Source organism: Tupaia chinensis, unplaced genomic scaffold, assembly GCF_000334495.1.
Source record: "Tupaia chinensis unplaced genomic scaffold, TupChi_1.0 Scaffold000104_1, whole genome shotgun sequence".
NCBI lineage: Eukaryota > Metazoa > Chordata > Mammalia > Scandentia > Tupaiidae > Tupaia > Tupaia belangeri.
Window position 1 is genome coordinate 3819014 of NW_006159568.1, and position 8697 is coordinate 3827710.

The window sequence follows — 8697 nt, forward strand, 5'->3', positions numbered from 1 at the left end:
AGTCTAGCGTCATAGCCATTACACTAACTGCTGGTCCCATCAGTATTATTATTTTAAAAATTTGCTAAAAGGCATGTGTGCTCTCCAGAGAGAGAGAGAGAGAGAAAGAGAGAGAGAGAAAGTGAGAAAGCAGGCCACCCGGTCTGGGATTCAAACCATGGTTGACCATATGGGAGTCCAGCACCTTAACCACCATGACACCTGCTGGCCCACAGCTCTTTAACTATTACTTATTTTAATGTGTAAAGAGGTAACTTTATACAGAGCAAGCTCAAATTTTACTGCTGGTAGAAAACTTAAACTTACACATTTAGGGAAATTCAGTCACACTTCCATTTCTTTGGCATAAATATTCAAGACATTCAGAATCTCTCCTGCCTCCTTTCCACATGAGTCAACTACTCCAGAGTCAGATTCTGGGGCAGGAGCCTCTGTTTGGCTGAGTTTGAATCACATGTCTTCATACGAGCTTCTGGAAAGAGAAAAGAGGAAGGGCCCTCAAGCTTCCATGATAGGTACAGGATTTTTTTTTTTTTTTTTTAAGTTTATTTGTTTCCTGAGAGCCACCATCAATAGGGTCCCCATGCTGCTTTCTTCACCCAAGCCTTGCAGCCATGCAGAATCATGGGTGTGTTAATGGATGAGAAAGTGTTGAGCTGCGTCATGAAGTCCTTGGTTCTTTGGGTCCAGATCACTAAAATTAGAGATCTGTCCCTAGGCGCAAAATGAAACTGCAACCAGGAATGAAGTAGGTAGAAAAGATGATTTAATAGGAAAGAAAGGAAAGTACACCCAAAAGGCTCTTGGGTGGGCAGACTGCCAGGTGGCAACCGGCCCTGGTACTAGTTAATCGTTATTTTTATTACTAGAGGTCATGAATATTCATTGGTGGGAGGTCTGTTACACTACCTATGTCCTATGTTTGAATTCAAATCCGCTCATTTTCTCTTGCAATTTCATACTTTTCTCACAGGTAAAGAATGAGGAATTTGATTACCTGATTGCGCATGCCCAATGTGAGCCAGATTGTTTTAATTAGACTGCCTAATTAGTTTATCATCCTAGTGGGAATTAGGGCATTGTCCAAAATGCCCTTTCACTTTCTTCTTAGGGCTGCTCGCTCATTACTAACTAACTGCCTACCACAGGTGCACCCATGGACACATTGGCCTATTCAGGTAGACATGGAATATGAACCCAGATCCTCCTCACGTGGCTTCCAGCATCACACTGCAGCTGGGCCAGGTACGAGATCTTTTACACTCAAATAGAAACTTTGCCACAAAATGAACAACCAAAAAATCAGCAAAGTCTACAATGTTAAGGCCAAGAAGAAGAAGACAGATGATGATTAAGCAGCAAAGCAAAGAAAAAATTAAACTTAAAAAATAAGAGGTTGGGGCCAGCAGGTGGTGTGGTGGTTAGGAACACTGGACTCCCACATGGCCAGCCATGGTTCAAGTCCCAGACCTAGCGGCTTCCTTTCTCACTTTCCCTCTCTCTCTCTTACTCTGTCTCTCTCTAATCAAATTAAAATAAATAAATAAGTAGTTAAAATTTTTAAAAATTCTTAAAAAAAATAAGAGGTCACCTTGATCTATTCATCACTTCTTGTCTCAGAATCTAAAGGTCAATAGGTCCATCCAACTACCCACAGGAGGCGCCACCCACAGGTGATACTCATTCTCCACTACCCAGACAAAACCATAATGTGAATTTGAAACAGGGGAAGAAAAAAGAACCCAAACTTCCAAGGCCCTACTTTCAATATGTATTTTATATTTTTGTACATATTACTAAGGGTCAGCCATTTTTTGTTATTGTTTTAATTGCCAGAGGGCACATGTGCTCACATGTGAGCAAGTGAGAGGAAGAAATCAACCGCCCATAGAGCAAGGTCACATTGCAATCCCTTCTCCTCCATTTCTCCATTCTGTCGGGATTTTTGGCAGACATGCACACATGCCTAGCATGTTCCTTAAGCAGCAGGGCTGGGATTTGAACCATGCTTGGCCATGTGGGATCCAGCTTCCTTAACCACTATGCTATGGGCCCACCCAGGGGCCAGCCATTTTCAATTAGTTCGATCTTGGATGATCAAAGCAGCATTTCCCACTTCTTTTTCTTCCCTTTTTTTTTTCTTTTTTTCTTTTTTTTTTTTTTGCGCCTACTAGAAAGTAAGAAAATCACCCTCCAGGACAGATAGCCACATTGCAATCCCTTTTCCTTACCTCCATGCCACCTGCTGTTTACTCCTCCCCAATTCTGAGATATTTATCATGTAATCACATTCATTATAATTTCAAAGGAGGGAAAAACCCTTATGAAACAAGCAAAAACAACATCTTTTTTATTTTTTGGTAGCGGTTTTTACCTTAGGGCACATGCGCTGGGTGTGTGTGGGGTACGAAAACAGTGAGAGAGAAAGTGAGAAATCATCCCCTAGGAGAGATGGCTACACTGCAACCCCTTCTCCATTCTCCTCCCAGGATCTTGGGCACATATACACACATTCTCGTGAGTTTCAAGCCACTGCAGCCCAGACAGACTCTAACCATAGTTGGCTATGTGGGAGTCCAAGAACATAACCACTGGCCCCCAGAAACAACATCTTACTCCAAGCATTTCAGTAACTTTTTTGTGTTTGCGCTTAGCTGTTCTGTAAATAGTTGATTTGTATGAGATAGTTAAAAAGACCAAAGATAGTGGCGGCCAAGGGATGGTGGCCTCACGCCATTACTGCAGCACTAGGGTGTCAGTTGCTATCACCCAGAACACTTCAGTACTGCTCTGCAAGAATATGTAATAACTGCAGATTGGTGTGTCCTTTTAATACGAGAAAATGGAAACCAAACAGGCAGAGGAAACCTTTCCCAACACTGAAACAAATGGTGAATTTGGTAAACGCCCAGCTGAAGACATGGAAGAGGAACGCTGATGAGATGATTGAATTACCCATTCTGCTTCAGAGCAAGAATGCTGGGGCAGTGCTTGGAAAAGAAGGCAAGAACATTAAGGCTCTGCAAACAGACTACAATGCCAGTGTTTCAGTCCCAGACAGCAGTGGCCCTGAGCGCATACTGAGCATCAGTGCTGTTATTGAAACAGTTTGAGAAATTCTGAAGAAAATCATCCTTACCTTGGAAAAGTACCAACATTATAAAAGAAGAGACTTTGTGAGTTAAGACTGTTGATTCAGAGTTTGGCAGGAGGAATTATTGGGGTCAAAGGTGCTAAAATCAGAACTACCATATGATCCAGCAATTCCACTCCTGGGTATCTGCCCAAAGGACAGGAGATCACTTAGTTGGAAAAGCGCTTGCACAACTATATTTATTGCAGCATTATTCACGATTGCTATGACATAGAACCAACCCAAATGTCCACAAACAGATGAATGGATTGAAAAAGTGTGGCATAAATACTCCATGGAATACTATTCAATCATAGAAAACAAGACCCCGGCATTTGATAGAAAATGGACAAATACAGGAAGACCCGTTGCTGAGTGAAGCAAGTCAGGCAATGAAAGAGAGACATTGTATGTCTCCACTTAACATATACCAGCTGTCCGCACTCTATGGTAGAGACTGAAAGTCTGGAGGACATAAAAGCATTAACAATTTTCATGGACACTAGAGACAAAGTGGAAGAAAAACATGGGAGGGGAAGAGCATAGGAAAGGAAATTTTGGGGAAAAAATAGAGAGTTAAGATGTTTGTGGGACACAGATATGGCTTATTATCTGTTGATGAGGATTTGTATAGTATTCTCAACTGGGCTGAATTGAGGTATATATCATGCCAGGTAAAGCCTCTTTAAAATCTAAATGATATATAGCAATTGAATGCATAAATAATAATAATAATAAAGAAAAAAGTGCTAAAATCAAAGAGCTTCAAGGGAACACTCAGACAACAATCAAGCTTTTCCAGGAATGCTGTCCTCATTCTGCTGAGAGAGTCGTTCTTATTGGAGCAAAGCTTGATAGATTTGTAGAGTGTATAAAGATCATCCTTGATCTTATATCTGAGTCTCCTATCAAAGGACATGCACAGCATTATGATCCCAATTTCTATGATGAAAACTATGATTGTGGTGGTTTTACCATGGTGTTTGATGACCACTGTGGATGTCCTGTGGGATTTTGCATGCGGGAAGAGCCTTTTGGGTGTACTTTCCTTTCTTTCCTATTAAATCATCTTTTCTACCTACTTCATTTGTGGTTGCAGTTTCATTTTGTGCCTGGGGCCAGATCTCTAATTTTAGTGATCTGGACCCAAAGAACCAAGGACCGTTATGATGGCATGGTTGGTTTCAGTGCTGATGAAACTTTGGATTCTGCATGGAGCCCATCCGAATGGCAGATGGCTTATGAACCACAGGGTGGCTCTGAAGGAATCCTACATTTTTTTTTTATCTGCTTCTGTTTAAAAAGCCAACATTCCTTTGCTTCATAGGTGTTCTGCATTGGAGGTGTAGTGAAATCTTTGCTGTTCACCAGATGTAATGTTTTAGCTCCTTGTGAACTGGGTTGGAGGGAGGGGGAGGGTGTGCAAAAACTAACATTGAAATTTTGAAACAGCAGCAGAGTGAGTAAATTTTATTTTATTTATTTTTTTAAAGAATTATTTTATTTAATTTTATTTATTTATTTTAATTTGACCAGGGAGAGACAGAGTGAGTGAGAGAGAGAGAAAGCAAGCCACCAGGTCCGGGGCTCAAACCACAGTTGGCCATGTGGGAGTCCAAGCACCCTTAACCACCACACCACCTGCTGACTCTCTAAATTTTTATTGTTTTAAGGCACTAGTTTGTGACAATACTCCCATAACAAAAATAATGGCAAGCAGCACAATACAGATACTGTAGAAAAAATGGTAAGGTCATTTCTTTTCTTTTCTTTTTTTTTTTTTTTCCTTTTTTGCTTAAGGGCACATGCGCTTGCTGGAGAGACAAAGAGAGAGTGAGAAAGCACCACTCACAGAGGATGGTCATGTTGCAATCCCTTCTCTTCCTTTCTCCTTTTTGAGATTTTGTGCACCCACACGTGCACCTAGCATGTTTTGTAAACCTCCAGTTCCAGGATTCAAACCATGCAGTCTGCCACGTGAAATCTAGCTGCCTTAGCCACCAACTGGCCCAAGATCATTTCTTTATGGTATGCATATCTGGTGAACCTACTCTTCCACAGTGAATCAATAAACACTGCCATTTCAGAAATACTGGTGATTTTCGTTAAATATCCCCCAAAACTGCCATGAAATTCCACCTTGTTTAGTGTATCAGGTTGTTAGTGACAAGATGCTTTTGAAACCAATTGTTTGCAGCCAGTTCTGCTCAGTATTTGCTGCTCATCGCTGAGCCTGTGTTGGGTGCTAGGCTAGGACCTCACTGTGGGAGACTGGGGAATTGTCAATAGTGAGTCTCTTTTCTTGTTTACCTCCTCTTTCTCCCAGGGTACCTTCTTGGTAGCATGTGCTAGATCTGTTGGTTCAAGTTTATTGGTTACCTACTTTTCATATTTATGTTTTTTTCCTGAGAGTTTTTGAAGGTTTAAACTGTAGGAGAGAGGCCTCTACCTGAACTTGTTCCATTCTGTACACAGCCTTGTCAGCTTTCCTGTGACTTAAGAAGTGGCAGGGGTGTGATCCTTTCCTTAGCGTTCTGCCACTCCCTGGTACTCACCTTCACAGCTCTAGGGGTGGAGACATCTCAGGAAGCTGGAAGAGACTTTGGGAAATGTGGGCTTGAAGGAGGGCTAGGAGAGGAGGATGGGGAAGACTGGGAGGTTCAAGTGAGGTCAGCTAGGAAGTAGCATTCAGTAGAACGTGGTTCAAAGGTTCAAGCCGAGAGGCCCTTCCCTAGCATGGGTGGCACAGTGGAACAAGGGTTGGTTCAGATGGGGTCACCCCTTCTGGTCCTTTGACAGGCACTGGCCTGGCCTGCTGTGCTGAGTATTGTTTTTTCACTGTAACTCTTCCCCGCATGGACGCTGCCCTGGAGGACAGGTGACCTGTACAGCCACCACAGCAGGCTCCCTTACCCCTGAGTTTCATGGGCTTGAGGGGAGAGGAAGTGCTTCTCCATGCAGCGCTCTCCCTGGGTTCTGCTAACCACCTGAGTCACTGGGTTGAGGGGTGTAACACCCCCACTGTTCCAGCCTGAAAAAACTATGCATGGATACGATTTTTTTTTTTGTATCAGAATAAATTTGTACTTTAATTTCATTTTTCTGCCAACTTTTTGAAGTGCCCTAGTCAATAGTGCCTTTATTAAAACTTCTTCAAACAAATCCTTATTTGCGTGGCTGCTTGTTTTCCTGTTAGGACCCTGACTGACATAAGTGCTTACCTGGTTGTTCAGCAAAGCAACCACTCACCTCTACACCAGAGTTCAGTGGGAGTTTGGCCTAGGGAGACAGGAGAGGTGGTCCTTAGGAAAGGAGCATATGCCAGCTGACTGCCTGCGGGGACTTGGTCAAGTGGGGACTTGTTCTTCCTCTTTTTTTTAATATAAATTATTTCTTTATTTAATTGTATTTATTATTATTTTAAAATTTTGACCAAAGAGACAGAGAAAGTGAGAGAAGGGGAAAATGAGAAAGCAAGGCGCCAGGTCTGGGACTTGAACCGTGGCTCGAGTTCCCACTTGAGCATGTGGGAGTCCAGCACCTAACCACCTGCCACCTGCCGGCCCCCCAAGTGGGGACTTCTATCTGGGAATCAAAGGCAAGGAAGTACCATCCAGCAGATGACATCCCAAACAAGGTTCCCTGGACCTCCCCTCGCAGGGCAGAGGTAACTACCTCCTCCCCATCTCAGACAGAGGAGCGTTCCTGTCCTGATCATACACAACGGGCTATATGGATAGAGAAGGCTCGGGAAGGATTTCGCACTTGTTTGGCAGAGGCAGGGAGAGGGAGGTGTGAGGTTGCATTTGTTTACATTCCTAGGTATTTCAGAATGTGCATGTGCTATTTTATAATGAGGACACAAGGCGATGAATTTCTTTTGGGAAATGGAAGCATGGGTGGAGCTAGGGCAGGGCTTTCCCCTGCCATAGCCCGAGCCCCATGAGCCCCATGAGCCCCGTCATCTCCCTGGGAATGATCTCTCTGCCTTTCCTTTCCATCAGCTGGTGAAGCGCACAACGTAGGCCTCTTCCACAGCTGGGAGTGGGGGAGGGAAGCCGCTGGCACAGGGCCTCCCATCCTTTCCAGAAGTAGAACACTTGCCTTGGGGGACGTGAGGTCTGACTCCTCGGCTCAGGCTGAAGGAGAAGCCTTGAATGAAATGAAGGGAAACACAAATTCTTCTATGGATTGGGTGAAGATCATCAGTGTTGCTGGTGGGTCTAGCCCTCTTGCCCACAGAGAAACTGAAAGAGCCCAAGTACGACCAAGGGGTGGGAACGAGGCCCAGCCTGGCTCCCTTGAGTGAGTGGCACAGTGGGACAAGGGCTGGTTTGCTTTCCTCAGTAGAGTACAGGATGCTCACAGGACAGAGGGAAAGGAAGCACTGCCTTGTAAGAGACCAGGGGCTGAAGGTCTCTCGTGGCACTGGTCTAGTGGACACCAGAGCTATCCAGGCCTGTCAGAACAGCTGGAAGTGCAAGGGCAGAGACCTTGGAGGTCGCTCTGGTTTGGCATTCAAGCCTGACAGCACATCTCATGCCTTCTTCCACTATGCCCCTCCCAACATGGCAGCTCCACTGTCTACCACTGGACCCGGATGCTCTTGCTTCTATTTACATGCCTCTCTTTAAAGTTGTCCTGCAGGTTTCTTTCTTTTCTTTCTTTTTCTTTCTTTCTTTCTTTCTTTCTTTCTTTCTTTCTTTCTTTCTTTCTTTCTTTCTTTCTTTCTTCCTTTCTTCTTTCTTTCTTTTTTTTTTTTTTTTTAAGAATCATTATATTTAACTTTATTTATCTTAATTTGACCAGAGAGGGACAGAGTGAGAGAAAGCGAGAGAAAGTGAGAAAGCAAGCCACCAGGTCCAGGATTTGAACTGTGGTTGGCCATGTGGGAGTCCAGCACCCTTAACCACCACGCCGCCTGCTGGCTCTCCCACCCTGCAGGTTTCTAAGGCTCAGCTCAATGAAATGCTCTTGAAGAAGTCATCTGTCTTCTCCCTTGTTAGGCCCCATCTCCCCTTACACCTCTCCTGACGTGTTCTCTGTACAGTGAGGTTACCTGCATGCTGACTTGGAAAGGCCAACTGTAACTAAGAGATATGCTATGCAGGGACTGTCACTTCCTTACTAGAAACAAGCAATCGTCCCACAGTGATGCCGAAGATGTCCTAACGACTATCGGTGACTGATGCCAATCGTGACACCATGCCAAGTGCACCTTGCCTATGTTTGGGGCACAGAGATCATGCCTCCTACCCCCTCTACTCATCAGGCCTAGGCGAGGGGAGGCACAGGAGGCCTTCGCATTGGAGATGGGATTGCAATTTTTTTGTACTGAGCTCTGAGAAATGAAAGGCTTTTTAAATCATTGGAGGTAACCAGAAAGTTATGAAATCAAACAAAGATGTTGTTGTGGGGGTTCTACCATCTAGCTGGAAACAGGTAGCATGGCCAGTGGTCAGCTCTTGGAAAAATACAACTGTTTTCATATTTATATTCTATCAAATCAAGACTCCAAAAACAGCCTGGCTTTACATTGAAGCAAAAAGTGTTGGCGGTCAGTT

General features: G+C 44.0%; 1 pseudogene; it reads left to right on the plus strand.

The window, feature by feature from the left end:
- The first annotated feature begins 2737 nt into the window (after positions 1-2737).
- On the plus strand, positions 2738-6015 carry LOC106734388 (heterogeneous nuclear ribonucleoprotein K pseudogene; annotated as a pseudogene).
- The last annotated feature ends 2682 nt before the right edge of the window (positions 6016-8697 follow it).